Source organism: Humulus lupulus, chromosome 6, assembly GCF_963169125.1.
Source record: "Humulus lupulus chromosome 6, drHumLupu1.1, whole genome shotgun sequence".
Classification (NCBI taxonomy): domain Eukaryota; kingdom Viridiplantae; phylum Streptophyta; class Magnoliopsida; order Rosales; family Cannabaceae; genus Humulus; species Humulus lupulus.
The window spans coordinates 42,710,488-42,723,354 of record NC_084798.1 but is presented as its reverse complement, the minus strand read 5'-3'; the positions used below and the strand labels follow the sequence as shown (position 1 = coordinate 42,723,354).

Below are 12,867 nucleotides of genomic sequence, written 5' to 3'. Positions count from 1 at the left end.
GCCATTTTGAAGCCCTAGGTCGAAATTATCATGGGCTATAGGCCCGTGAAATTTTTCATTTGATTATAAGCCCATTGGACTTAAAATCAATGCCTGTATTATTTTCTATTGATTTAATTAATTAAATAATTATTTAAATCCTTTATCAAATTAATTATTTATAATTTGAACCTTGATTTAAACTTATTTATTAATTTAGATACCAATTTATCTTAATTAATAAATCTGCTATAATTTCTCTTTTCTTCTCAAAATTACACAACTCTGTGAAACTATCCAAAATTGACCTGGTCAACTTTGATAATTCTAATTGATGATTAAATCAATTAATTGAGACTATCTAGATGATTTTATCCAAGGTACAATGGGGACCATGGGCCTATGAAATCAAGCTCCAATAAGTTATCATAAATTTAACAAATAAATTTACTAACTTATTAATTCCTCGTGACTCCACTATAGACTTGGAATTGCACTCTTGAATTCATAGAACGCTCTATAACAAATATAGATACGCTATTAATTATCCATTGTTACAACCATAATTGTCACTCAATCCTCTATAGACGGTCTACAATGAGATAGGACTAAAATACCGTTTTACCCCTCATTGTATTTTATCCTTAAAACACTTAGTTCCTTGTAAATGATATTTCAGTAAACTAATTTAATTACTGAAATGAGATCTCTATCATTTAACACCTTGAACCAAACTAAAAGGAAACCATCGTTTCACTTCTTCATCAGAAGCTATAGATGTTCATATCTATGATTAACACTCCCACTCAATTATACTACCGAGTTCCCAAGATGTAAGTATGGGCTAGTCTGTAGGGTAAGCTGGTAACGAACAAGTCAAAGAACTCAAATAATAAAATCAGTTAGAATACTAACCACTCAGAATTGAGATTGAATTGACCTATGGTCAACTATATGATATGACTAGAATAGATAATAACGGTATGTTTACTTATCTTATCAACTGTCAATATCGGTCCTGTCCGATGTAACAAATACATCCGATCTTATCTACTTTGCTAATGTTCTGGAAAGAACATAACATTGTAATGTGTAAGTAGATCATATCGTAGATTGGCAAGTCAGTGTAAATCCGGTGCACTGACTAATCTTAGGACTAACTTATTTTTGAACATATAATCATATTTATATTCCACTATGATTACGTCACTATAAATAAGATTAGCTATATGCTCGGGATTTAATAGAAGTTTATATTAAATAATCATGAAAATAAAACATGTGAGCAAAGTGATTGACCAAGTCAAAAAATGATTTCTATTCTTTTATTGATAATAAAATGAGATTACAAATAATTTGGGTTTTAATTAGGGCATAAAACCCCAACAATAAAATCTATAAGTGTTGCTACGAGTGTTCAACTAAGTCCCGGCTTGAACCAAAATCCACAGTAATAAACATACTATAACTACTACTAGCTATTACTACTACTACTACCTAAATAGCTAAGTAAAATTCTGGGACTCTACAATTCTCCCCTACTACAAAGAATTTCATCCTCGAAATTTACTTACCAAACAAATCTGGATACCGAGCTTGCATGTCCTCCTCCAACTCCCACGTTGCCTCCCATTCAGAACTATTATTCCATAGGACTTTGACTATCGGAATACTTTTGGACCGTAACTGCTTCATCCCTCTATCTAGGATTCTAACCGGTCGTTCCTCGTAACTCAAGTCTTTCTGGAGTGCTATCGTATCGTACTTGAGAACGTGAGATGGGTTTGACACATACTTTCGTAGCATCGAGATGTGGAACACATTGTGGCTATCTTCTAAAGCTGGCGGTAGGGCTAATCTATATGCAACTGCTCCCACTTTGTCCAATATCTCAAAAGGACCTATAAACCGGGGCCTAAGCTTGCCTTTCTTCCCAAACCGCATCACACCTTTCATAGGAGATATCCTTAGGAAAACTTGATCTCTGGCCTTGAATTACACATCACGTTGCTTGGCATCCGCATAAATTTTCTGACGTCTTTGAGCAAGGAGCATACGCTTTCTAATCAGCGCTACTGCTTCCTGAGCTTTTCTAACAGCTTCGGGACCAAGAAGTTGCCTTTCTCCTACCTCGTCCCAATGTAACGGCGATCAACACCTCCTTCCATAAAGTAGCTTATAGGGTGCCATCCCGATCGTTGACTGGTAGCTATTCTTGTAGGAGAATTTTATCAGTGGAAAATACTTACTCCATGATCCTCTGAAATCAAGTACACAAGTGCGCAACATATCTTCTAAAATCTGTATGGTACGCTCGGACTGATCGTCTGTCTGAGGATGGAATGTTATACTAAGACTTAACTTAGTACCCATGGCTTGCTGCAAGCTTCCCCAAAATCTCGATGTAAACACCGATTAGGAGTTTACCTCTCCACAATTTATAAGTTGTTTGGGTAGTACCAGTTCTGAGGTGCACCCGATTACTAAAACAACATGCAGTGTTAACAGCTTCTGCCCAAAATCTTTGCGAAATTCCCTTCGCATTCAATATAACTTTGGCCATTTCTTGAAGAGTTTTCTTCTTGCATTCCACAACTCCATTTTGCTGAGGAGTTTTAGGAGCAGAAAATTCATGAGCAATGCCCATCTGATCACAAAATTAAGAGAATATTGTATATTCAAACTCTTTGCCATGGTCGCTTCTGATTCTAGACACTTTAGCTATCTTTAAGGCTTTTTCATTTTGAATTCTTAAACATAAGGCAGAAAATACCCCAAAGGTATTTGACTTCTCTTGAATAAACTGAACCTAGGTAAAACGAGTGTAGTCATCTACACACACCATAACATACCTTTTTCCATTCAAACTTTTTGTCTGCATAGGACCCATTTAGTCAATGTGCAACAGTTCAAGAGCTCTATTTGTGAGAAGCATCTTAATGGGAGGATGAGAAGATCTTACTTGTTTACCTTGCTAACAAGGACCACACTCTTTCTCTACTAACTTTCAACTCAGGTACTCCTCTAACAGCCTTGAGTTTAATCAACTTTCTTAAATCTCTGTAATTCAGATGACTAAGTCTATAATGCCTTAAGTCAGACTTGTCTAATGAAATTCTGGTGCACACTTCATTATTGTTCAGCATATAGCAGTTATCACTAGACCTTGTTCCAGACAAACAGAACACCCATTAGTAGAATTAACCAGGCACGTTGACTTGGAGAAACTTACAGTATAGTGATCATCACATAGCTGACTTATACTTAAGAGATTTTCTTTCAGTCCCTTAACATAAAGTACATCTTTGACCATGGGTAGATTTTTCAGCACAAGGTCTCCTCTTCCAAGAATTGCTCCCTTGTTTCCATCTCCAAAAGTGACCATTCCTTTAGTACCTTCTTTGTAGTTATTCAACAATTGTTTGTTGTCAGTCATGTGTTTGGAACAGCAGCTATCAAAGTTCCACTAATCATCTTTAAAGGCAGAGAGTGATGTATGAGCCACTAGAACAGAAACACCTTTTTCTTCTTGAGAGCTGCTAGTTAACTTTGGTCTCCAAACCTCTTTAGAATCTTTACCTTCAACAAAAGATGGCCTACTTGCGTTTACTTGTCTTCCTACCAAGTTCCTAAGATAAGAGTGAAGTAGATAACATCTGGGTCTAATATGGCCACGTCAATTACAGAAATGACAAATGGGAACAAACTTCTGCTTCTTTTCAATGTAGAGTTTTATGTTGTTAGATCAATCTATCTTACCTTCAGATGCATCAGTGATAGTGTTTGTTTTATCTGTAACATATGAAACTAGAGATCCACAATTCAATGACCGCAATTACCATCTTTTTCTTCTTCACTATCACTCCAGGTTGTAACAAGGGCCTTTTTCTTTTTCTGAGTGTTGGCACATTCAACCTGAATGTGTCCGAACCCATCACATTCTCTACATTGAATTCCCTATTCTTTTTGTCTTGAGTCTGACTTGTTTTCTGATTAGTAGGAAAGTTCTTCTTGAAGATATTTTCTTTCTTCTTAAAAGTATTCTTTCTCAAGAACTTATCATAATTCCTAGTTAGGAGAGAAACTTTCTCTTCTGTTAAAGCGTCAAACATTTCTCCTTCTTTGTCACGAGTTTCTTTTAGAACAAAAGCCAACCTACCCCCATTCTTCTCGGTTTCCTTGTCTTTCACTTTCTTTCCCTTATTCCATCATTTGAGGGTTAATTAATAATTTTTTAGATAACCAATTAGTTCATCCAGGTCCATATCTTCAACATCATGCACTTCCTCAATAGATGTGAGTTTGGCTTTGAATCTCCTCGAAAGAGGCCCAAGAACCTTCCTGACTAACTTATCATTTGAGTAAGTCTCTCCCAGGGCATATGACTCATTAGAAATATCACACAATTTTGCATGAAAATCTGCAATAGAATCCTCTTCATCTATGGTTAGGTTTTCGAATTCTCTGGCCAAAGATCTCAGTCTTGATTTCTAGACAGCCGAAGTACCCTCATTCTTGGTCTTCAACTTATCCCATGCTTCCTTATCAATCTCACAATTTGCAACCACTTTCATCTGATTAGTGGAAACAACATTGAAAATAGAATTAAGAGCTTTATAATTAAAGTTAGCCTTTTAAATTTTATCAGTCGTCCACTTGCTTGCAGCCTTAGCATTTTCAACATTCCCTACAATCTCAGTTGGGGTTTCCATCCCTCAGATACAGCCATCCAAACTCGTTCGTCTACAGATTTAAGATACGCCCTCATCTTTGTTTTCCAGTAAGGATAGTTAGCCCCTTTAAGCATGGGAGGTCTGGTGGTAGATCCACCTTCTCTGAACATATCCATGATTGTCAACACAATAGAAGTTACACAAAAACTCTCGTAGATGACATTAGGAGAAGGTGAGATGGGTCAGTAAGAAAAAAAAATACAAAGGCAACCAAATCACACAAACTGAAACAACTAGGAAATAGTAATCAAGAATTACAGAATGCTCTGATACCAAAATGAAGGTGATTTACTACCTAAGTATTGAGCTTATTGAATTAGCAAGTCAAGATTTAATGAAATCGTAAAGAACATGAAAAGAATCACACCAAGAAATTTTTACAAGGTTCACAAAGTATCTTTGACCTAAAAAGAATCACATAAAGTAATGGCTAATCCTGGGACCTAGTCCAGAGAAAGAAATCCACTAAGATCGAAAATCCAAGTTCTACAAAGTATCTTTGATTTTACATCAACAATAAGAAAATCTTCTATATTTGTTTCTCTTGCAAAATTCCTCAGATTGATCTCTTCAAGTCTTCACACTTGAACTTTTGCAGATCTTCAGTTCACTTGATACTTCTCATGAAGAACACTGTTGTCTGCCATAGATGAACAACCTTCAAAGCTCAGAGTTCTACAACTTGTCAGAAAAAGAAAAACAAAGGAAAAACCCAAAAAAAAAAAAAAAAAAAAAAACCTAGCACAGCTAAGGTTTTTTTTTTCTTTCAAATATGAGTCCTAACCCACTCAACAAAAATCAATGAAACTTAAAATCGAAAATTGTTAGAATATATAAACACAACTCCAAAACCCAATCATCATTCAGTAGTTTTCTCATTCTCATTTGGCTTTTCTAACTAAAGATGACGACTACATCTCTAACAAAGAGTGAAAGCCACTGTTGGTTTGGTTCCAGGAAAACCCGAAGTGTTTATCAAGAAAATGGTATTGTTAAAAAAAAACACAACATTTTAAATAAAAAAATTAATGTTTGCTGAGGGAGTGAGTTAATTAGCTCACATGAGACCACATGCACAAACACATGGAGAATATTAGCTCAGAATTATGTTGAAACCTCTTTTTAGATCATCTTGCTTCTTCTTTAGACATTTTGTATTGCCACTAAATTAAAAATTTTGTCTGATTTGGTATGTCAATATTCATTATTTTTTATCTCTCTGGTTTTTACTATTTTGTGTTCTCACTTCTCCTGCATTTTCTTAGTTGATAACCTGCATGTGAGTTTATCATTTTTTTGGGTTTTGTGGAAATTTGTGCCTTTTCAAATATGTTTGGGTTTTTCTCGTGTCATATTCTTTACTTACTTGTTGCACAGGCTTCTTATTTCTTTTCTTTTTTTGCCAAACACGGTCTTGGGGAATTTCATTTTAAGTGCATTTTGTTCATTCGATATTTCATTTGTGCCCTAATTGTCTTCTCTATAATCGTGGCTAATGTCTTCTCTCTAGATGGTTCTCAAGTTCCCGAAGGCACCTCAGAATGGGTTCTCAATGTTCCTCCTCCTTCTTTGTCATCTCCTCCTCCAGGGTGTGAGGGTTTCAAGCTCAGTGTTCCCTATTTCATCCTCTATGTCCACAGAGTCTCTGACGGTCTCTTCGTCTCCATGTATTCCCTTTGTTCCTAAATCTGTTTATCCTCCTGTTGTTAGTACTGCTACAAATGTGTCATCTCAAGTTTCATCTGCTCCTTTTGTTGTTACGTCTTGGTATGTTCGTGGGTCTCGAGTGAAGTCTGTAGCTCACAAGAAAAAAAATTCCAATGAGTCTATTCCTGTCCCTTTTCAAGTCACTCGAGCATCTACTCAAATTTCTAGGTCTCCCTCTTGTCCATCAAAACGTCCCTCTGACTAAATTGCTAAAACCCCGTCTAGTAAGAAACCCAAGTCTTCTAGTGGTTTACCAAAAAAAATTAAAAAAATCCAAACCATCCTCTGCTGTTTGTGGGATTCCTGAGTCTGATATGAGCTTAGTGTTTTTCTTTGTCAATAGATAGGTTGAAAAATGTTACAAATAATATTAGTCTTTTTGTCATTTGCATGGTGAACATTTTGTGGTGTTAGAGGATTTTCCTAGACTCCGTGAGATTCTAGAGTCTCGGAAATGGGTTCACACAGTCACTGGTCTTGTCATACCATCTCAAAATCTAGTTAGGGAATTTTATTCTAATTTAGAAAAATCTTTGCTAAAAGCTCAACATCCCAACTGGTTTACTGCATTTAGTAAAGGTAAACGTATTTCGTTTGCTCCCGCCACTATTCAGGGTCTTTTGGGTATGCCTTTGGTCCATGGTGTTATTTACAATGTTGAGTATGCCTCTGATTTAAACCTGGTGGGTCGTGAGTTAACTGTTCAAGCTAACTTTCAATGGAATGAGGTAACTAATGATTTCCCTACTCCTTCCTTGACAAGCTTTTATCGTGTTCTGCATAAAGTTGCACTCACTAATTGGACTTTGAATTCTCATACTTCTGATATTAGTCGGTTTTTGTTTGTTGTGGGCACTGGGATTTCCATAGATTTGTCTGTCCTTATGTATGACAAGGATAAGACTTCATATCCTTGCTTGGTCCATAAGATTTCCATATCTGCACAACCTAAGTTTACTTCTCAAGATGTTTTCTTTCCTATACCGGTTTTGGATAAGACTTTTCAACCTCAGTCCTCCAAACTTGTACCTCATCCCAAGCCTCTTAAGTATCCTCTGTTGAAGGGTTTAGCTCTTACCTAATGGAAGTACAAATTGTTTGAGAAGCTTTACTCTCAGCAATCTCAATTGGATAGTCTTAAAGGTCTGGTTCAGCAATCTTATTTGCGTTCCAAAGCATTTGAGTGCAGGGTTCTGTCTCAGTTGATTGGTCTTCGAGAGCTCCTTTAGCCTCAATCTACTCCTGTTCCACCAGAGTCTTCTCCTGCTTTTGTTCCCCCTTCTACTGTTCAAGGGGAGTTGTCATTGCCTCAGTCAGGTCAATCTATAGCACTGAGACAGGGGGAGTTGTCTCCACGAGCGTCTGATAAGATTCCTGATAGAGTCCAGGGGGAGTCATTTGCTAATGATGATGGTTCTCAAGACCAAATTCTGCTCCTTCATCTTCTCCTTTGTGTAAGACCATGCGTGGTAGGCTTCATCGTTTAGCTCAATAGTTCTTGTTTTATGATCATTGAGGGAAAGATATCAGTGTTTTCTTTGTTTAATGTTTTTTATGATGTTTTCTTAGTATTTGTAGTTTGAGTTTACATTGATCATAAATTGCAAAAAGGGGAGATTATAAGTGTCATACTTTGTGTTGTTTGTATTTTGGCTATATTATGATTCATTTGTTGTTTTGCCAGTTGCATCTAGAAGTTCGGTGTAGTCCTAACGTCTTCTTGTTTCTTACGTGGCATGTATTAAAATTTATGTTATGATTAATTGACTTTATTTTTTTTTGGAGTTTCGTGTTGTGAAAAAAATTCCTAACGATTTTCTATTAGTGAGGTCTATGAAGATATATGGGTGATTTTAAGTTGATGTGGTGGTGAGAACTATTATTGATGTTTTTGAGAGAAACTTAGCTCTGCTAGGGTTTGTATTTTTGGTTTCTTTGTGGTTTGTTGTTTTGACAGGTTGAAGAACTTTGAGCTTTGAAGAATGTTCATTCATGGCAGTGATAACTCCATATTAGTGTTGTTTTAGGATGTGTTTTTGTGGTTGTTATACCCAAAAATTGGAGAATGCATCCTAGGAGGCTAAGGAGAATGCATTCTAGGAGAGCTAAGGGGGGTGGTCTTAGGAGACCCCAAGGAGGATGTGGTCCTAAGAGACCCCAAGGGTGTGTAGGAGGCAAGCCTCCCAAGGTTTCCAAAGTGTTGGCTTGAACGTGTCCAAGGTAAGTAGCTAAGGAGGAGGAGTCTCATGCAAGAGGGAGGAGACTTAGATTTTGATAAGGAGAGCCTATACAATGTTCGATCAGACATGTTTGGGAGATGCTAAAGGAGAAGGCCTTGATCTTGTCCAAGGTGAGATGTTATGGAGGAGGTTGCCTCAATGTTGTCCAAGGTGAGGTGCTAAGGAGGTTGCCTCAATGTTGTCCAAGGTGAGGCACCAAAGAGGTTGCCTCAATGTTGTCCAAGGTGAGGTGCCAAGGAGGTTACCTCGGACCACCTTGGTCCGAGGAGAAGCCAAGGAGATTGGTTCAAGGAGGAACATGGCATGCTAGAGGAGAGTGCCATGATAGAGGAGAGAAGTGCATGTCCTACCACCATGCACGTCCGACCAACACTTGCATGGGTAGTCAGTAGGAGGTGGATCAATTAGATAGAGGAGACTAAGTCAAGGTTCCCAGAGACAGCTTCAACAACATACGCGGGAATCTCTCATTCCTCACTCAAATTGAGGAATTAGTTATATTTTAAACATTTATTGTAATATAAATATAAGATGAATAATAAAATATCCCGATTGTAAGGGGATATCAATTGAGGATCCCAGGCCTATAAATAGAGAGCTTATGGGATGAAAGAAGGGTCTTTTCTGCTTCTTCTTTCTAGAGAGAGAAAATTGGGACTGTCTATTCTAGAGAGAGAAAGTGTTGAAATAAGAGAGAATTCTTGTATTTTTGCAATCTGTACTGAAGAAACTCAGTTGGCTCAGTCCATCTGATCTTGAGTATAGATCTATAAATCACAAACTCTAAGTGGATTAGGCTATTACCGACAATCGGGGCTGAACCACTATAAAACTCTCGTGTGTTCTTTATTTTCTTTATTGTACCGTCTGTTGTCGTTTTTATTTCTCTTGAAGGCTTGTCGTTATTGACGTTCTCACGTCGTTGGCTAAAAACGCAGTCAACAGTGGTAATCTTGAGTATTTATGTTTGTTTTGTGAAAGATTATGCTTGTTTTTGTCTTTGTTGTAGGTTAGTGTGTTGAATCATGAGAAAAATGTAAAAAGAAGAGCAAATGGTGAAAAAAGGAGCTTTTCAGTGGTAGCTTGAATCAAAATGGTGCTAAGGACAAGTTAATATAAGTTTTGATGAAGGAAAAATGTTGAAAGGCTTAAATTTGAAAATAACGGAATTAAAGTCGCGACATGGGCTTAAGAGACGTGACACTAGTCATGTAAGAAGCTCATGGTTGCTAAATGGAATTAGAGTTGTGACTTGCTCTTATAAGTCGTGGTGCTAGTGGAAGTCAGAGGTGAACCCAAGAGGGCATCAAGAAACGGGTCACGACTAGGGTTTAGGGAGTCGCAGCGCTTGAAGACCAGAATCAGAATGTGAATCGCTTTAAAAATGATATGGGTCGCGACCTAGGAAATGCTAAGTCGCAGCCTGTCTATGAAAAAAAGGAATTCGTGTTTTTTTTCTAAGTATATATTTAGACTTTATGTTTAATTATGGTTAGTTTAGATTTTAATTACGAGTTTAGAGATTAATTTTTATTCTGAGAATAGTTTTTCTACCCTTTCATACTTTTTATTTCTTCTTCAAGTCTTTGAATTTTTTGTTTATGAATAATTATTTTGTTGTTTTAGTCATGTCTGGTATGAACTAAACATCTCCATCTAGGGCTTAATGTTGTCACTTGGATTTCTATTTAATCTATTTATGATGTTCTATTGATTCTTCTTCTTTATTCAAATCTATATAATGTTTGCTTAATGCTAGTAAATACTTGATAAATATTTGCTTGATTTATGATTTTGATTCAAAATTCGAAAGATGAGAATTGAATATGCTATCATTATATAGACATAGGTTACATATTGGACGAAAGTACCTGTATGACTTGTGTAGTAATTAGGTTTCTATGCTTAATGTCTGCTATATGTTTAAGTTTATCACATAGATGCAGAAAACTTGCATATAGGTTGAGATCTTATATCTTGAAAAAGAATAGGAATCAGTTTATGTTAACCTGCTATTAGAATAGGAAGAAAGAAATTTAGAACTGATTAATAAAATTAATAGAATGAAAAGTTGATGAAGTTAACACCCTAGGTTTTTAATTATTGAATAAATCTTTATTGTTGCAAATTTTATTTTAATTTTAAGTCTTAGTTTAAAAAATACTCTATTTTCGACAGTCAAATAGAAATTTAAAAGCATTTATAGGTAATTGGTTGATAGTCCTTGTGGGAACGATACTTTATTTACTATCTATATTACTTGAATTGATTACATATACTTGTGTATCATATTTTCACGACCAAGTTTTTAGCGTTGTTGCTGGGGACTTAATTTCCAATATCAAAATTAATTGTTTTTTGTTCTAATTTGGTTTCTTTATTTTACACTCATTCAGATCGAGGATGTATTGTGTTTCAGGAATTATTGGTATATGCGGGGAAGTTGACAAAAGGAACTAGTACCGATAGATCTTGAAATTGAGAGAACGTGCATAGAAAATCAAAAGATAGAGAAAATGTTGGATTTTACCATGGCTGAGAATGCTAATAACAGTGTGAACAACAGTGCAAATCTGGTTAATGTAGCTGAAGCCGACCAGACATTGAGAAACTATGTACTCCCTACTGTTACGAGGATACATTCAATTATTCGTCCTCCTACTGTTGAGGCGAATAATTTTGAGATAAAACCCTCGATTAGTAGAGAATTGTGTACAATTTGGGGAATTACCAAATGAAGATCCAAATCTCCATATCACCAATTTTTTAGAGCTGTGTGCAACATTCAAAATGAACGGGGTGAGTAACGATGCTATCTGATTAAGATTATTCTTGTTTTCATTAAGAGACAGAGATAAGAGTTGGTTGAATTCATTACAAGCCAACTCTATAGTTACTTGGGAAGATTTGGCTCAGAAATTCCTTGGTAAATATTTTCCTCTTGCGAAGTCAACCCGATATCGAGGAGAGATTAATAACTTCCATCAGCTGGATGGGGAGTCTTTATATGATGTGTGGGAACATTTTAAAGAGTTGCAAAGGAAGTGCCCACATCATGGAATAAAGAAGTGACTACTGGTGCATACATTTTACAATGGTTTGGGGGGAAATACAAGAACAATAATTGATGCAGCATCGGGAGGAGTGTTTATGAGAAAATGCACTAATGAAGCTTATGAATTACTAAAAGAGATGGCCATGAATAACTATAATTGACCTACTGAGCGTGAGAATAAGAAGGTGACAGGAGTCTTAGAGGTCGATCCTATTGCGTTATTGACCATTCAAGTAGCATCTCTAACCAAGCAATTATAGTAGAATAACCTCGCTGCACAGGGAATGCAAGTACATAATGTCATGAGTTGTGAGATTTGTGGGGGACTACATTCTTATGAAAAATGTCGAGCACAACTAGTTACTCAACAAACGTAAATAGTATACCTTTGGAACAGGCACGGGTTATTGGTAACTTTTCAAGACCTTCACTCAACACATACTCAAATTCATATACTCCTACGTGGAAAAATCATCCTAACCTGTCTTGGAAAAATAACCAAGGTTTACAACCACAGTATCCACCTCAACAACCACCTCATCAACCCACATATGGACTACATTCTAGGCCTTATTCTGACCCAAATCCACGCCCATCTCATCCACCACCACATCCTCCAATGAACTCACCAACAACTCAGGCAGACCAATTAAATCAATTCATGACCAAGACAAGGTCTTCAATTAGGAATTTGGAGACACAAATGGGTTAGTTGGCTAAACTACTTTCTAGTAGGTAGCAAGGGAATTTGGCTAGTTCCATAGAGGTAAATCCTAAAGAGCAATGTCAAGTTGTCACTTTGATGACTGGAACTAAGTATGATGGAATTGGGGCAAGTGCCTGAGAGACCTCTCCCGTCTATAGAGAAGCTTATTTGGGTAAGAAGGACACCCTCCCAATTATTATTTCAGCTTCGTTTCTCTAAATGAGGAAGAAAAGCTACTTAGGGTGTTGAGGGCCCACAAGCGAGCAATTGGGTGGACTCTGCAAACATCAAGGGTATAAGCCCTTCAACAGTGATGCACCGTATATTAATGGAGGAGGATAGTAAGCCTAGTATTGATGCTCAGAGGAGGCTTAATCCTTCAATGAAAGAGGTGGTAAGGAAGGAAATTCTCAAATGGTTAGATGCAAGGGTAATTTACCCAATATC

The 12,867-nt window shown here is 36.7% G+C and overlaps 1 non-coding gene across 1 annotated transcript; it reads right to left on the bottom strand.

The window, feature by feature from the left end:
• Positions 1-11,615: 11,615 nt before the first annotated feature.
• Positions 11,616-11,721, bottom strand: LOC133787679 (small nucleolar RNA R71). Its single transcript, XR_009872684.1, has one exon. It is a non-coding gene; the product is annotated as a small nucleolar RNA R71 (small nucleolar RNA).
• Between the last annotated feature and the right edge of the window lie 1,146 nt (positions 11,722-12,867).